Source organism: Cherax quadricarinatus, chromosome 59, assembly GCF_038502225.1.
Source record: "Cherax quadricarinatus isolate ZL_2023a chromosome 59, ASM3850222v1, whole genome shotgun sequence".
In the NCBI taxonomy this organism is placed as follows: Eukaryota; Metazoa; Arthropoda; class Malacostraca; order Decapoda; family Parastacidae; genus Cherax; species Cherax quadricarinatus.
The window spans coordinates 21,745,003-21,758,340 of NC_091350.1; the positions used below are offsets into that span (position 1 = coordinate 21,745,003).

At 40.2% G+C, this 13,338-nt stretch overlaps 1 protein-coding gene across 1 annotated transcript in view; it reads left to right on the forward strand.

Moving 5' to 3' along the window:
- The first annotated feature begins 1,237 nt into the window (after positions 1–1,237).
- The window catches only part of LOC138854441 (zinc finger BED domain-containing protein 5-like), a 29,874-nt gene continuing 17,773 nt past the window's right edge, over positions 1,238–13,338 (forward strand). Inside the window, exon 1 of the mRNA XM_070097791.1 lies at positions 1,238–1,252. The gene's annotated coding sequence lies outside the window, so the exon portion shown is untranslated. The remainder of the gene's footprint in view (positions 1,253–13,338) is intronic.

The window sequence follows — 13,338 nt, forward strand, 5'->3', positions numbered from 1 at the left end:
TGCCTGATCCCGTTTAAAGAACAAACTTGGTGTTGCAGCATTTTCCTGATTTTCAACCCCCCTAAGCTTACCCTTTTTGGCTTCCCCTCAGAAACCCGGGAACCGGGGCCTTTGTTCCTGCAATATTCAATCGAAATTGTATGCCTGCACCCCAGAAAATTTTTTTTCCAAGGGGGGGTATCCCTTTTAAAAAATTTCGAAACGGACACTGCCAGGAGACAAGGAAAAATCATGTCTGTATGAACTGCCGGCTGCAAGGACAGCTCAACTCGCCGCAATTTCCCCCGACAATGGCCAGAAACTGAAAAAATGGAGGTCTTGTCTTTTGTTTGGGGCCACGGGGGGGCATCACAGTACATGAGGTGCCTCCCGATTTCCCCAGGTCTCATATGTGAAGACACGTGGGCGCGCCTGCTGATCATGGCATGGTTGTTCAGATGGTGTCTAATCATGAAGAAAGCACTGCCGTCTCAAACCCCATCCCCATCATTCAAACTGGGGAGTTCTCCCCGGCTAACATAACCTAGATTTGCCTCAACGGCCTAACACCATGTTGGTCTTGGGGGACATTAATTTTTCTCAGTTGCCCCAGTAATCATAATATTATGTACTAACAGTATAAATACCCACTTTTCCTGAAGGGTAAATCATAAATTAAAAGCCTTTCCCCTCCACCTTAACCCGGGGAGTTGTTTGTGTTTTTTGGGTGTAAAGGCCTCGAACGGTTTTCCGTTTGGGGCTTCCGACCGGCAAGTTCCACCCGGTGACCCGGGGACCACGGACCCCGTGGCCTGGGGCAAAAACCTCGCTTCACACGGTGAGAACAGGTTCGATTTCCGGCGAACGCTGAAAACATCGGACGGGGTTTTTTTCTCCGGTTTTCTTGTTCACCATCAGTAAAATGGGTAACTGGGGTTAGTCAACTTTTGGTCGCATCCGGGACAAACTGACCAATTTGCCCAAATGCTCGCATAATAAAGTACCCTTTTAGTAGTATGTCATTATGTCAGCTAGAACTGTATATTGTACATTTCTTGAGAAAAAAGATATTATTTATTATCATTTTTTAAAGATTCAACGAAGATTGGGCGTAAGCTGACCGAACGGCCCCAAACTATAAAAATATAGGGGAAGCTGTCGTGCAAAAAAAAGAACAAAATAAGAAGCTTTGTTTTATGTTTACTTAGCACTGAGTCCGCAGTTTAAAATCATGAAAACTAAAAAGATGGGTTTCCTGGGATGATAACAGCAGGTATACATTATATTTAAATAAATTATCTTAGATCAGTTTTAGCACTAGACAAGCACCTAAAGACAGTTCCTGATCAGCCGGGCTGTGGCTCGTACGTTGGTTTGCGTGCAGCCAGCAGCAACAGCCTGGTTGATCAGGCGCTGATCCACCAGGAGGCCTGGTCACAGACCGGGCCGCGGGGGCGTTGACCCCCGAAACTCTCTCCAGGTAAACTCCAGGTAAACTCCAGACATAGTGGAGAAACAAGTTAAGATATAATAAAACTTTCTGTAGGTACGTCACACAGTTTATTTTTATTATTATTAACACATTGGCCAATTCCCACCAAGGCAGGGTGGGCCGAAAAAGAAAAACTTTCACCATCGTTCACTCCATCACTGTCTTGCCAGAAGGGTGCTTTACACTACAGTTTTTAAACTGCAACATTAACACCCCTCCTTCAGAGTGCAGGCACTGTACTTCCCATCTCCAGGACTCAAGTCCGGCCTGCCGGTTTCCCTGAACCCCTTCATAAATGTTACTTTGCTCACACTCCAACAGCACGTCAAGTATTAAAAACCATTTATCTCCATTCACTTTTATTAAACACGCTCACGCATGCTTGCTGGAAGTCCAAGCCCCTCGCACATAAAACCTCCTTTATCCCCTCCCTCCAACCTTTCTGACCCGGTGGCCTGGTGGCTAAAGCTTCTGCTTCACACACGGAGGACCCGGGTTCGATTCCCGGCGGGTGGAAACATTTCGACACGTTTCCTTACACCTGTTGTCCTGTTCACCTAGCAGCAAATAGGTACCTGGGTGTTAGTCGACTGGTGTGGGTCGCATCCTGGGGGACAAGATTAAGGACCCCAATGGAAATAAGTTAGACAGTCCTCGATGACGCACTGACTTTCTTGGGTTATCCTGGGTGGCTAACCCTACGGGGTTAAAAATCCGAACGAAATCTTATCTTATCTTATCTTTCCCTCCACTACAGATTTATATACCCTCGAAGTCATTCTGTTTTGTTCCATTCTCTCTACATGTCCGAACCACCTCGTGGTGGCCCGGTCGCCTGGTGGCTAAAGCTCCCGCTTCACACACGGAGGGCCCAGGTTCGATTCCCGGCGGGTGGAAACATTTCGACACGTTTCCTTACACCTGTTGTCCTGTTCACCTAGCAGCAAATAGGTACCTGGGTGTTAGTCGACTGGTGTGGGTAGCATCCTGGGGGACAAGATTAAGGACCCCAATGGAAATAAGTTAGACAGTCCTCGATGACGCACTGACTTTCTTGGGTTATCCTGGGTGGCTAACCCTCCAGGGTTAAAAATCCGAACGAAATCTTATCTTATCTTAACTTACCTTAACAACCCTTCCTCAGCCCTCTGGACAACAGTTTTTGGTAATCCCACACCTCCTAATTTCCAAACTACGAATTCTCTGCATTATATTCACACCACACATTGCCCTCAGACATGACATCTCCACTGCCTCCAGCCTTCTTCTCACTGCAACATTCATCACCCATGCTTCACACCCATATAAGAGCGTTGGTAAAACTATACTCTCATACATTCCCCTCTTTGCTTCCATAGACAAAGTTCTTTGTCTCCACAGACTCCTAAGTGCACCACTCACCCTTTTCCCCTCATCAATTCTGTGATTCACCTCATCCTTCATAGACCCATCTGCTGACACATCCACTCCTAAATATCTGAATACATTCACCTACTGCATACTCTCTCCCTCCAATCTGATATCCAATCTTTTGTCACTTAATCTTTTTGTTATCCTCATAACCTTACTCTTTCCTATATTCACTTTTAATTTTCTTCTTTTACATACCCTACCAAATTCATCCACCAACCTCTGCAACTTCTCTTCAGAATCTCCCAAAAGCACAGTGTCATCAGCAAAGAGCAACTGTGACAACTCCCATTTTGTGTTTGATTCTTTATCATTTAACTCCACGCCTCTTGCCAAGACCCTCGCATTCACTTCTCTTACAACCCCATCTATGATTATATTAAACAACCACGGAGACATCACACATCCTTGTCTAAGACCTACTTTTACTGGGAAATAATCTCCCTCTCTCCTACATACCCTAACCTGAGCCTCACTATCCTCGTAAAAACTCTTTACTGCTTCCAGTAACCTACCTCCTATACCATACACTTGTAACATCTGCCACATTGCCCCCCCTATCCACCCTGTCATATGCCTTTTCCAAATCCATAAATGCCACAAAAACCTCTTTACTCTTATCTAAATACTGTTTCACTGTAAACACGTGGTCTACACACCCCCTACCTTTCCTAAAGCCTCCTTGTTCATCTGCTATCCTTCTCTGTCTTACTCTTAATTCTTTCAATAATAACTCTAACATACACTTTACCAGGTATACTCAACAGACTTATTCCCCTATAATTTTTGCACTCTCTTTTATCCCCTTTGCCTTTATACAAAGGAACTATGCCTGGTCGTGGACCAGGCCACGGGAGCGTTGATCCCCAGAATGCCCTCCATACATTTATTTATTTATTTTATTTATTTATGTCTTTGCAAATAGTACATTGAAATTTTGTATTTACAATAATGGGTTGCAATGCAAAGAGAGCCTCTATTATGCTTAGGCATTATGGGCCGACTTAGCATTATTGGCTTACAGACTACTTAACCCTTTGACTGTCGCGGCCGTATATATACGTCTTACGTCCTGGTGTCGCAAAATTTCAAAAAAAAAAAAATATATATTTTTTCTTATGAAATGATAGAGAATCTTTTCCCGATTGTAATGACACCAAAAAAACGAAATTTGATGGAAAACTGACGGAATTATGCTCTCGCGAAGTTAGCGACCTCGGCGCCGTTTACAAATCGGCGATTTCGCCCACTTTGAGCCCTATTTTTGGCTAATTCCATTGTTCCAGTCGCCCAAACTCATAGCTATTTCTTTAGAACTCCATATTTTCTATCGATTGAGTACAAGAAACTGCCCATTTACCGATTTCAACTACCTAATAATGTGGTCAGAAATTTGCAATTTGGCCAATTTCACGAAAACTAAAAAATATGACAATTTCAAAATAAGGTCCAGAATGAACAATGCAGACATTCCTGGCTCTAAAATAACATTTTCTTTGCTCATCAGTCGTGTTTCCAGGCCCCTCTGATATTACTCTTGCTTTCTATTTTGAATTTTTATTCAAACAAAAAATTGAAGACTTACTATTATGCAGACTACTGCAATACTGTAATAATTGTATAAATAACATCAACCCATTCATGACTGCATATTAGAATGGCTAGTTGGACATTTCCTGGAAAATGGCATCATTTGCTTACTTTTGAACATTGGCAAAAATCAAACATTTCCCCTACTTTGAGCTCCATTTCTAGGTTCTTTTTATAGTAAAATCAATCAAAATCATCTCTATTTCTATAATATGTCTTCCATTCTATCAAATGAGACCAACAAAACGAGAATACAACCATAAATACTATACGAAAATAGACCACAAAGTCGACATTTTAATTAAAAAAAACGGTCGGAGTTTTTTTTTCTCATTATGCACTGCGTACTCCAGGATTTTTTTTATATGGTGCACACTGACCACACAGACCCATTCTCTCACATGTAGGCCTACCAGCTTTCTCCTGCTTGATTTGAAGTCGCTAGAATTTATGAGTATATATACGTCAAACACGGTACTTCGTAAAACGTATATATACGGCCGCGACAGTCAAAGGGTTAACACTAAAAATTATGTCATAGCTGTATAGTAGAATATTAATTATATCATAGTTGTACAGTAGATTATTAATTATAAGTGAATCTAATTTATATAAGACAAAAGATATATTCATATATTCAAAAAATGTTTTTGTGAAAACAATGATTCAATTATATTCCTGTCAACAATGGGTAAAAAGTTCAAAGTAATTGTTGAAATTATGATGTGGGAATAACATAAGTGAGTATGTGTGTACTGAGTATTTAGCATTTAATCTAGGGTGATTAAGTGGCTTTGGAGAAGTCTTAAATTGTGATGAATGGTTTTGAAAACCAACAAGTTGAAGAATTGAGACACTTATGCAACACATGGGAATCTTTATTGAAGAAACGTTTCGCCACACAGTGGCTTCATCAGTCCAATACAAAGTAGAAATGGGTAAGGAGAGGAAGAGTTTGAGGTAATCAGTCCCTCAACCTGTAATCGATGTGTTCAGTCCATCACTCTTGTAGGAAGTGCAGCATAGGGCCAGAGAGGTGGCTTATATACTGCAGTCAGATGAGTCGAAGCAGGAGGAGGCGGGATCACAGTGGGACCTGCCACTAGTGTAAGTAGGTCGTCGTCCAAAGGTTGGAAAAGTGTTGATGTTGCAGTGTCTGACAGATGTGATGAATGGTTTTGAAAACCAACTTTGTATTGGACTCATGAAGCCACTGTGTGGCGAAATGTTTCTTCAATAAAGATTCCCATGTGTTGTATAAGTGTCTCAATTCTTCAGTCTTAAATTGGTTTTCAGACCAGGGTTACTTTAGTATCTTCTGGTAATGAATTCCAAATTTTGGGGCCCTTTATGTACATAGAGTTTTTACAGTGTGATATGGACATAAGGTATATCAAAAAGAGATCTATGTCTTGTGTTATGGTCATGTGTCTGCTAAGGTTGGTAAAGAGAAGCTTGAGTGGAGGGTTTATATTTACGTGTATTGTTCTGTGTATGTAGTAGGCGCATGAATAAGTAAGGATGTTCTTAATGGTGAGCAGATTCAGACTTTTTGAAAATTGGTGGAGTATGCTGGTGGGAGTGGGAATTTGTTATCATTTGCTGGTGGGAGTGGGAATTTGTTATCATTCTGACTGCTGCATTTTGCTGGGTTATTAGAGGTCTTAGGTGATTGAATGTTGTTGATTCCCATGCACAAATTCCATAGGTGAGGTAAGGGTATATGAAAATTGGTGGAGTATGCTGGCGGGAGTGGGAATTTGTTATCATTCTGACTGCTGCCTTTTGCTGGGTTATTAGAGGTCTTAGGTGACTGAATGTTGTTGATCCCCATGCACAAATTTCTAGGTGAGGTAAGGGTATATGAGTGAATGGTACAGTGCCAGGAGAGCTGATTGTGGAACATAGTACCTTATCTTTGATAGTATGCCTACAGTCTTAGAGATTTTCTTGGTGATTTGTTGTATGTGTGTCTGGAACTTAAGGCTACTGTCAAGGTGGATACCTAGGAATTTTCCCTCTGTAAGTCTTGTGACTGATGATCTGTTTAGCATTATGTTAATTGGATGATTTGCAGCTTTGTTTCCAAACTGATTGAAATATGTTTTATTTGTATTCATGGTAAGTTTATTAGTCATCATCCAGGCAGATATTTTCTGCAATTCGGCATTGACAGTGTTTGCTAGTATGACTGGGTTTGGGTGGGAGAAGACGCATGTTGTGTCATCTACTAATAATATGGGTTTGAGTAGCTGTGATGCATTCGGTAGATCATTGATGTAGATGAGAAAGAGGAGTGGTTCAAGGACACTTTCTTTTGGGAATCCTACTGTGATTGGTTGGGTGGAAGAGTTTGCACCATTTGCATGCACATATTGAGTTCTGTTACTAAGGTATGACTTTAGGTAGCTTAGGGAGTGGCCTCTGATACCATTGTGCATTAATTTGGAGTACAGCAGTTCGTGGTCGACTGTATCAAAAGCTTTATGTAAATCAATGAAAATGCCCAGCAGGACTTCTTTCTTTTCTAGTGTGGTATATATTAGTTCTAGCATGTGTATGATAGCATCATTTGCCCTTTTATTATTCCTAAATCCAAACTGACAAGGGTTTAATATGTTGTGTGAGACGAGGTAGGAATAGATCCGTCTATGAATTAATTTTTCAAAGATTTTAGAGAGCAGTGGTAAGTTAGATATTGGTCTATAGTTATTCAAGTCAGCTTGGTCACCTCCCATCCATACTCAAGACAGCAAGGGTCACTACGATCCACAAAGGTGGAGATCCAACTGATTTGAACAATTACAGACCCATATCAAATTTGCCCTTACTATCCAAGATATTTGAAAAAATAATACAAAAGCAACTTTACTCCTACCTTACATCCAACAACATACTTAACCCATGCCAGTTTGGATTTAGACCAAAAAAAAGCACGAATGATGCTATTATACAAATGCTTGACCTAATATACACAGCTCTAGATAAGAATGAATATCCCCTGGGGGTCTTTATCAACCTAAGAAAAGCGTTTGACACAGTTGACCACAATCTCTTGCACCTCAAACTGGATCATTATGGCATAAGAGGACATTCTCTTGACTACCTAAAATCCTATCTTAACGATGACACCAGTATGTTCATACAAATGGAGTCAACTCCGCTATCCAACCTGTAGCTGTAGGAGTACCCCAAGGTAGTGTCCTAGGCCCACTCCTCTTTCTCATCTACATCAATGATCTCCCCAATGCATCCCAACTCCTTACACCAGTTCTATTTGCAGATGACACTACATATGTCTACTCCAATTCAGACCCAGCTGTGCTTGAAAACACTGTAAACAATGAACTGCTAAAGATATATGATTGGATGATGACCAACAAACTCACACTCAACATAGACAAAACTTGCTTCATGCTGTTTGGCAACAGAGCCTCAAATATTCAACTCAACAAACTGTTAAATGGTTCCCCTATATCAAGACACACGGAGGGCAAATTTCTAGGTCTTCTCCTTGACTGTAATCTTAAATTTCAGTCCCATACCCATCACATAGCCAAGAAAATTTCCAAATCAGTAGGAATCCTTTCCAAGATATGCTACTATGTACCACAAACGACTCTCCTTACCCTGTACCACTCTCTAATATATCCTTACCTCACCTATGGTATCTGTGCCTGGGGCTCAACCACAGCCAACCACCTTAGACCCTTAATAATCCAACAAAAAGCTGCTGTGCGGGTGATAACCAGCTACTGTGCTAGACAGCACCCCCCACCACTTTTCAAGACTCAACTTGCTAAATATACAAGACATACACTTTTATTATTGTGCCTACTACATATACAGAACTTTAAACTCCACTGTAAACCCTACCCCTACTGTAAATCCCCCCCCCCCCAAAAAAAAAAAACTACTCCTCGACAGTTACAACAGAATGCACAGTCACAATACAAGGCATAAGGCCCTTTTCAACATCCCTTGAGTAAGACTCTCACTATGCAAGAACGCTATGCATATAAAAGGCCCAAAGATCTGGAACTTGCTACTGGAACAGGTCAAGGATCCCCAGACAACCTATAAATTTAGGACTCTGCTAAAAAATCATCTTATCTAACAATATTAACCAAATCAACCAAACATCTACTGACTAGTTTTATCATGTGACCTCATGGTTTTTAATTCTGCCAATCCATAAAATATTACCACCTGCACCATTCCTTGTAAATTAGATTTTGTACTGAGTATACCTAAGATTTATTAAGTCCAAATAAGATTGTAAAACAGCTAACCACTATTCTATGTTTAGTTTTAAGTAATAATTACTATGTACTATTATCTTATCTAGTTTTAATTAGTTACTATGTACAGGATTAGTTTGCCCGAAATGCCTCAGCATGATAGTGGCTATCTTTGTACAGTGGACCCCCGCTTAACGATCACCTCCCAATGCGACCAATTATGTAAGTGTATTTATGTAAGTGCGTTTGTACGTGTATGTTTGGGGGTCTGAAATAGACTAATCTACTTCACAATATTCCTTATGGGAACAAATTCGGTCAGTACTAGCACCTGAACATACTTCTGGAATGAAAAAATATTGTTAACTGGGGGTCCACTGTACTTAGCAAATTAAAACTGTAATTATACATTGTAACCTTTACAAAGAAATAAACTTATTATTATTATTATTATTATTATTATTATTATTATAATAGACCTCCAATACGCTGAGGAGCAAGGTGGTACTTACCGCGAGGCATGGTGAAAATGGACTACCAAGATTGCATTCCCACAATGCACCACTGAGTCCCAGATATTTTTTACAGGGTGCACACCCACCACTGAGACCCATTCTCTCTCATGTAGGCCTACCAGCTTTCTCCCACTTGATTTGAAGCTGCTAGAATTTACGTGTATAAATACGTCCAAACATTGGCGCGTAAGACGTATATATATGACCGAAACAGTCAAAGAATTAAATACCTTGTATATCTACCAGTGCAATATTGAATCCAAATAACTGTTCTTGAAAATTTAATACTTGAAATAAAAGTTTCTTTTTTTCATTTTATTTTTTTAATTAATTTTTTTTTGTGATCAATATTACTTACTAAAATTTTATTAAACACCATATTTACTACCAGTCCATTTTAATTTTGTACATTTGATCACTGTTTCCTCTATATTCACTCTTTTTAGTTTTTTATTTTTTTAATTTTAATATACCATTACAGGTCTGCGATCACAAATCCGGCAATCAGTTATTCGGGTCCTTCAGTTATTCGGCACTAATTTTGGCTAGCATAATTTCAAATTTCCAGGGTCGCCACACCAACCTGCTGGTACTGTTTGGTGGCGCTACTTGCTGCATAAATCATTCTAATTTCTTCTTCCTCATTTATTGTTATAACCTACTTACTTTTAGCCCTAGCCATGGTTCCAATGAATAAAAGAAATGCTTCTCATTATGTAAAGCACCTACACAGTACATTATCCATTAAAGATAAGGTGGCTTTGAAGCTACTGTCGGTTGTCATGAACTCAGTCTCATGCAGCAGGAGAATATGCTTTATTATTATGCTAATATCAACACTACAGCTTATTTGCCTATCACAATTGATCTAATATGACATAATAAACAATATAAATAACATAAAACATGTTAAATACTCCAGAATAAATAATATTTGGCATAATACCGAGCAGTTCGACGGAGGTATGAAGAGGATATGGTATACAAATACAGTGGACCCCCGCATAGCGATATTAATCCGTGCAAGAGAGCTCATTGTTATGTGAAATTATCGTTATGCAAATGAATTTTCCCCATAAGAAATAATGGAAATCAAATTAATCCGTGCAAGACACCCCAAAGTATGAAAAAAAAAAAATTTTACCACATGAAATATTAATTTTAATACACACAAACTGAAAAAGGCACGCACAATTACATGACACTTACTTTTATTGAAGATCTGGTGATGATTGATGGGATGGGAGGAGGAGAGAGTGTTAGTGTTTAGAAGGGGAATCCCCTTCCATTAAGACTTGAGGTGTCAAGTCCTTTTCTGGGGTTACTTCCCTTCTTCTTTTAATGCCACTAGGACCAGCTTCAGAGTCACTGGAGTTCTGTCGCACAACATATCTGTCCATAGTGGCCTGTACCTCTCGTTCCTTTATGACTTCCCTAAAGTGTTTCACAACATTGTCAGTGTACAGGTTGCCAACACGGCTTGCAATAGCTGTGTGAGGGTGATTTTCATCCATGAAGGTTTGCACTTCAAGCCACTTTGCACAGATTTCCTTAATCTTTGTAGTAGGCAATTTCTTCAATTTCTCTCTCCCCTCCTTCGAACCAGTTTCCTCAGGTCTGGCCTCTTGCTGTTGAAGTTGATCTATCAGCTCATCAGTGGTTAGTTCTTCATTGTCCTCCTCCACCAACTCTTCCACATCATCCCCACTAACCTCCAACCCCAAGGACTTTCCCAATGCCATAATGGATTCCTCAACTGGCATAGGATTCTCAGGGTTAGCCTGAAACCCTTCAAAATCCCTTTGGTCTACACATTCTGGCCACAGTTTCTTCCAAGCAGAGTTCAAGGTCCTCTTAGTCACTCCCTCCCAAGCCTTACCTATAAGGTTTACTCAATTGAGGATATTAAAGTGATCTCTCCAAAAGTCTCTTCGAGTCAGTTGAGTTTCTGAGGTCACTACAAAGCACCTTTCAAACAGAGCTTTTGTGTACAGTTTTTTGAGGTTTGCAATAACCTGCTGGTCCATGGGCTGCAGGAGAGGAGTGGTATTAGGAGGCAAAAACTCCACCTTAATGAACTTCATGTCTCCATAAAGTCGCTCTGCCACGTCTGTAGGATGACCAGGGGCATTGTCTAACACCAGGAGGCACTTAAGGTCTAATTTCTTTTCAGTTAGGTAATCTTTCACATTGGGGGCAAATGCATGGTGTAACCAGTCATAGAAAAAGTCCCTAGTGACCCATGCCTTACTGTTTGCCCTCCATGGCACACACAAATTAGCCTTGAGGATATTCTTTTGTCTGAGCGCTCTGGGAGTTTCTGAGTGATACACTAATAAAGGCTTTACTTTGCAATCACCAGTAGCATTGGAACACATCAACAGAGTAAGCCTGTCTTTCATAGGCTTATGTCCTGGGAGTGCCTTTTCCTCCTCAATAATGTAGGTCCTGCTTGGCATTTTCTTCCAAAACAGGCCTGTTTCATCACAATTAAACACTTGTTCAGGTTTCAGTCCTTCAGTTTCTATGTACTCCTTGAATTCCTGCACATATTTTTCAGCTGCTTTGTGGTCCGAACTGGCAGCCTCACCATGCCTTATCACACTATGTATGCCACTACGCCTCTTAAATCTCTCAAACCAACCTTTGCTGGCCTTAAATTCACTCACATCATCACTAGTTGCAGGCATTTTTTTAATTAAATCCTCATGCAACTTCCTAGCCTTTTCACTTATGATCACTTGAGAGATGCTATCTCCTGCTATCTGTTTCTCATTTATCCACACCAGTAACAGTCTCTCAACATCTTCCATCACTTGTGATCTCTGTTTCGAAAACACAATTAAACCTTTGGCAAGAACAGCTTCCTTGATTGCCTTTTTGTTGCCCACAATAGTAGCGATGGTTGATTGGGGTTTACTATACAACCTGGCCAGCTCGGAGACACGCACTCCACTTTCATACTTATCAATGATCTCTTTCTTCATCTCTATAGTAATTCTCACCCTTATTCCTGTAGGGTTGGCACTAGAAGCTTTCTTGGGGCCCATGGTCATTTATTTTGCAGATAAAATCACCAGAAACACTGTAATAATACGAAATGTTCCGATTGTATGCTTGGATGTTACCGCGGAGGCTGGCTGGTAAACAATGCCACCGGCGGAACGTGTGAGGCTGGCTAAGGGCGCACATTAGACGCGTCTCGGACGAACAGCGTTGAGCGGGTTTTTTAGCAGTATACGAGGCAAAATCTTGGCGATAAAATGTAGCGGTATGTGGATTTAACGTTATGTGATGCCAACGGTATGCGGGGGTCCACTGTACCATTCTCCTATCCCTGTCTTGGGGCTTATATTAGAGAAAACGGAGTGTAGCACAGGGCTAACTGTGATATACACTCGTACTCAACCATACTATACAACTATACTATACAGCACTGCATACTGCACCATAAACATGAAACAAAAGTTATTTCTCTATATAAATTATCACACATAGCAGCATATGTGTAGAGAACCTAGGATAACCCAAAAAAAAAAAAGTCAACGTGGCTTATTTTTAGCACCTGGCTTGGGTTAGCCATACATGATTTTTGGTAAATATTCGATTCCCAGCCAGGGTAGAAATATTAGGCATGTTTCTTTACACCTGTTGTCTATGTTTACCCATCAGTAAATGGGTACCTGGGTGTTAGCCGACTAGCGTGGGTGTTATCCTGGGACACTGACCAAATTTTCTTGAAATACTCTGCATAACAAGCAGCTTTCTATACAGTAGTATGTCACTGATGTCAGCTAGGCTTATATACCTTGTACATGTACGTGTAGTAAATAAAGATATTATTATAATTATTATTATTATTATTTTATATTATTATTATTATTTTCTCAGTTGTTTGTGGGGTTATCTTATTCAAACTTGGGCAATGTATGATGGAAAGATACTTCTTAACGTAGACCAAAAATGAAAGAAATCAGACCATAAATAGTGAAGTTCGCTTCTCAGTCATTAGCAGCCGCTTAGCGGTATATTTTTGTATGTTTTTATGGTTATACTGTATTCTCATTTTTTCGGTCTCATTTGATAGAATGAAAGATATATTACAGAAATA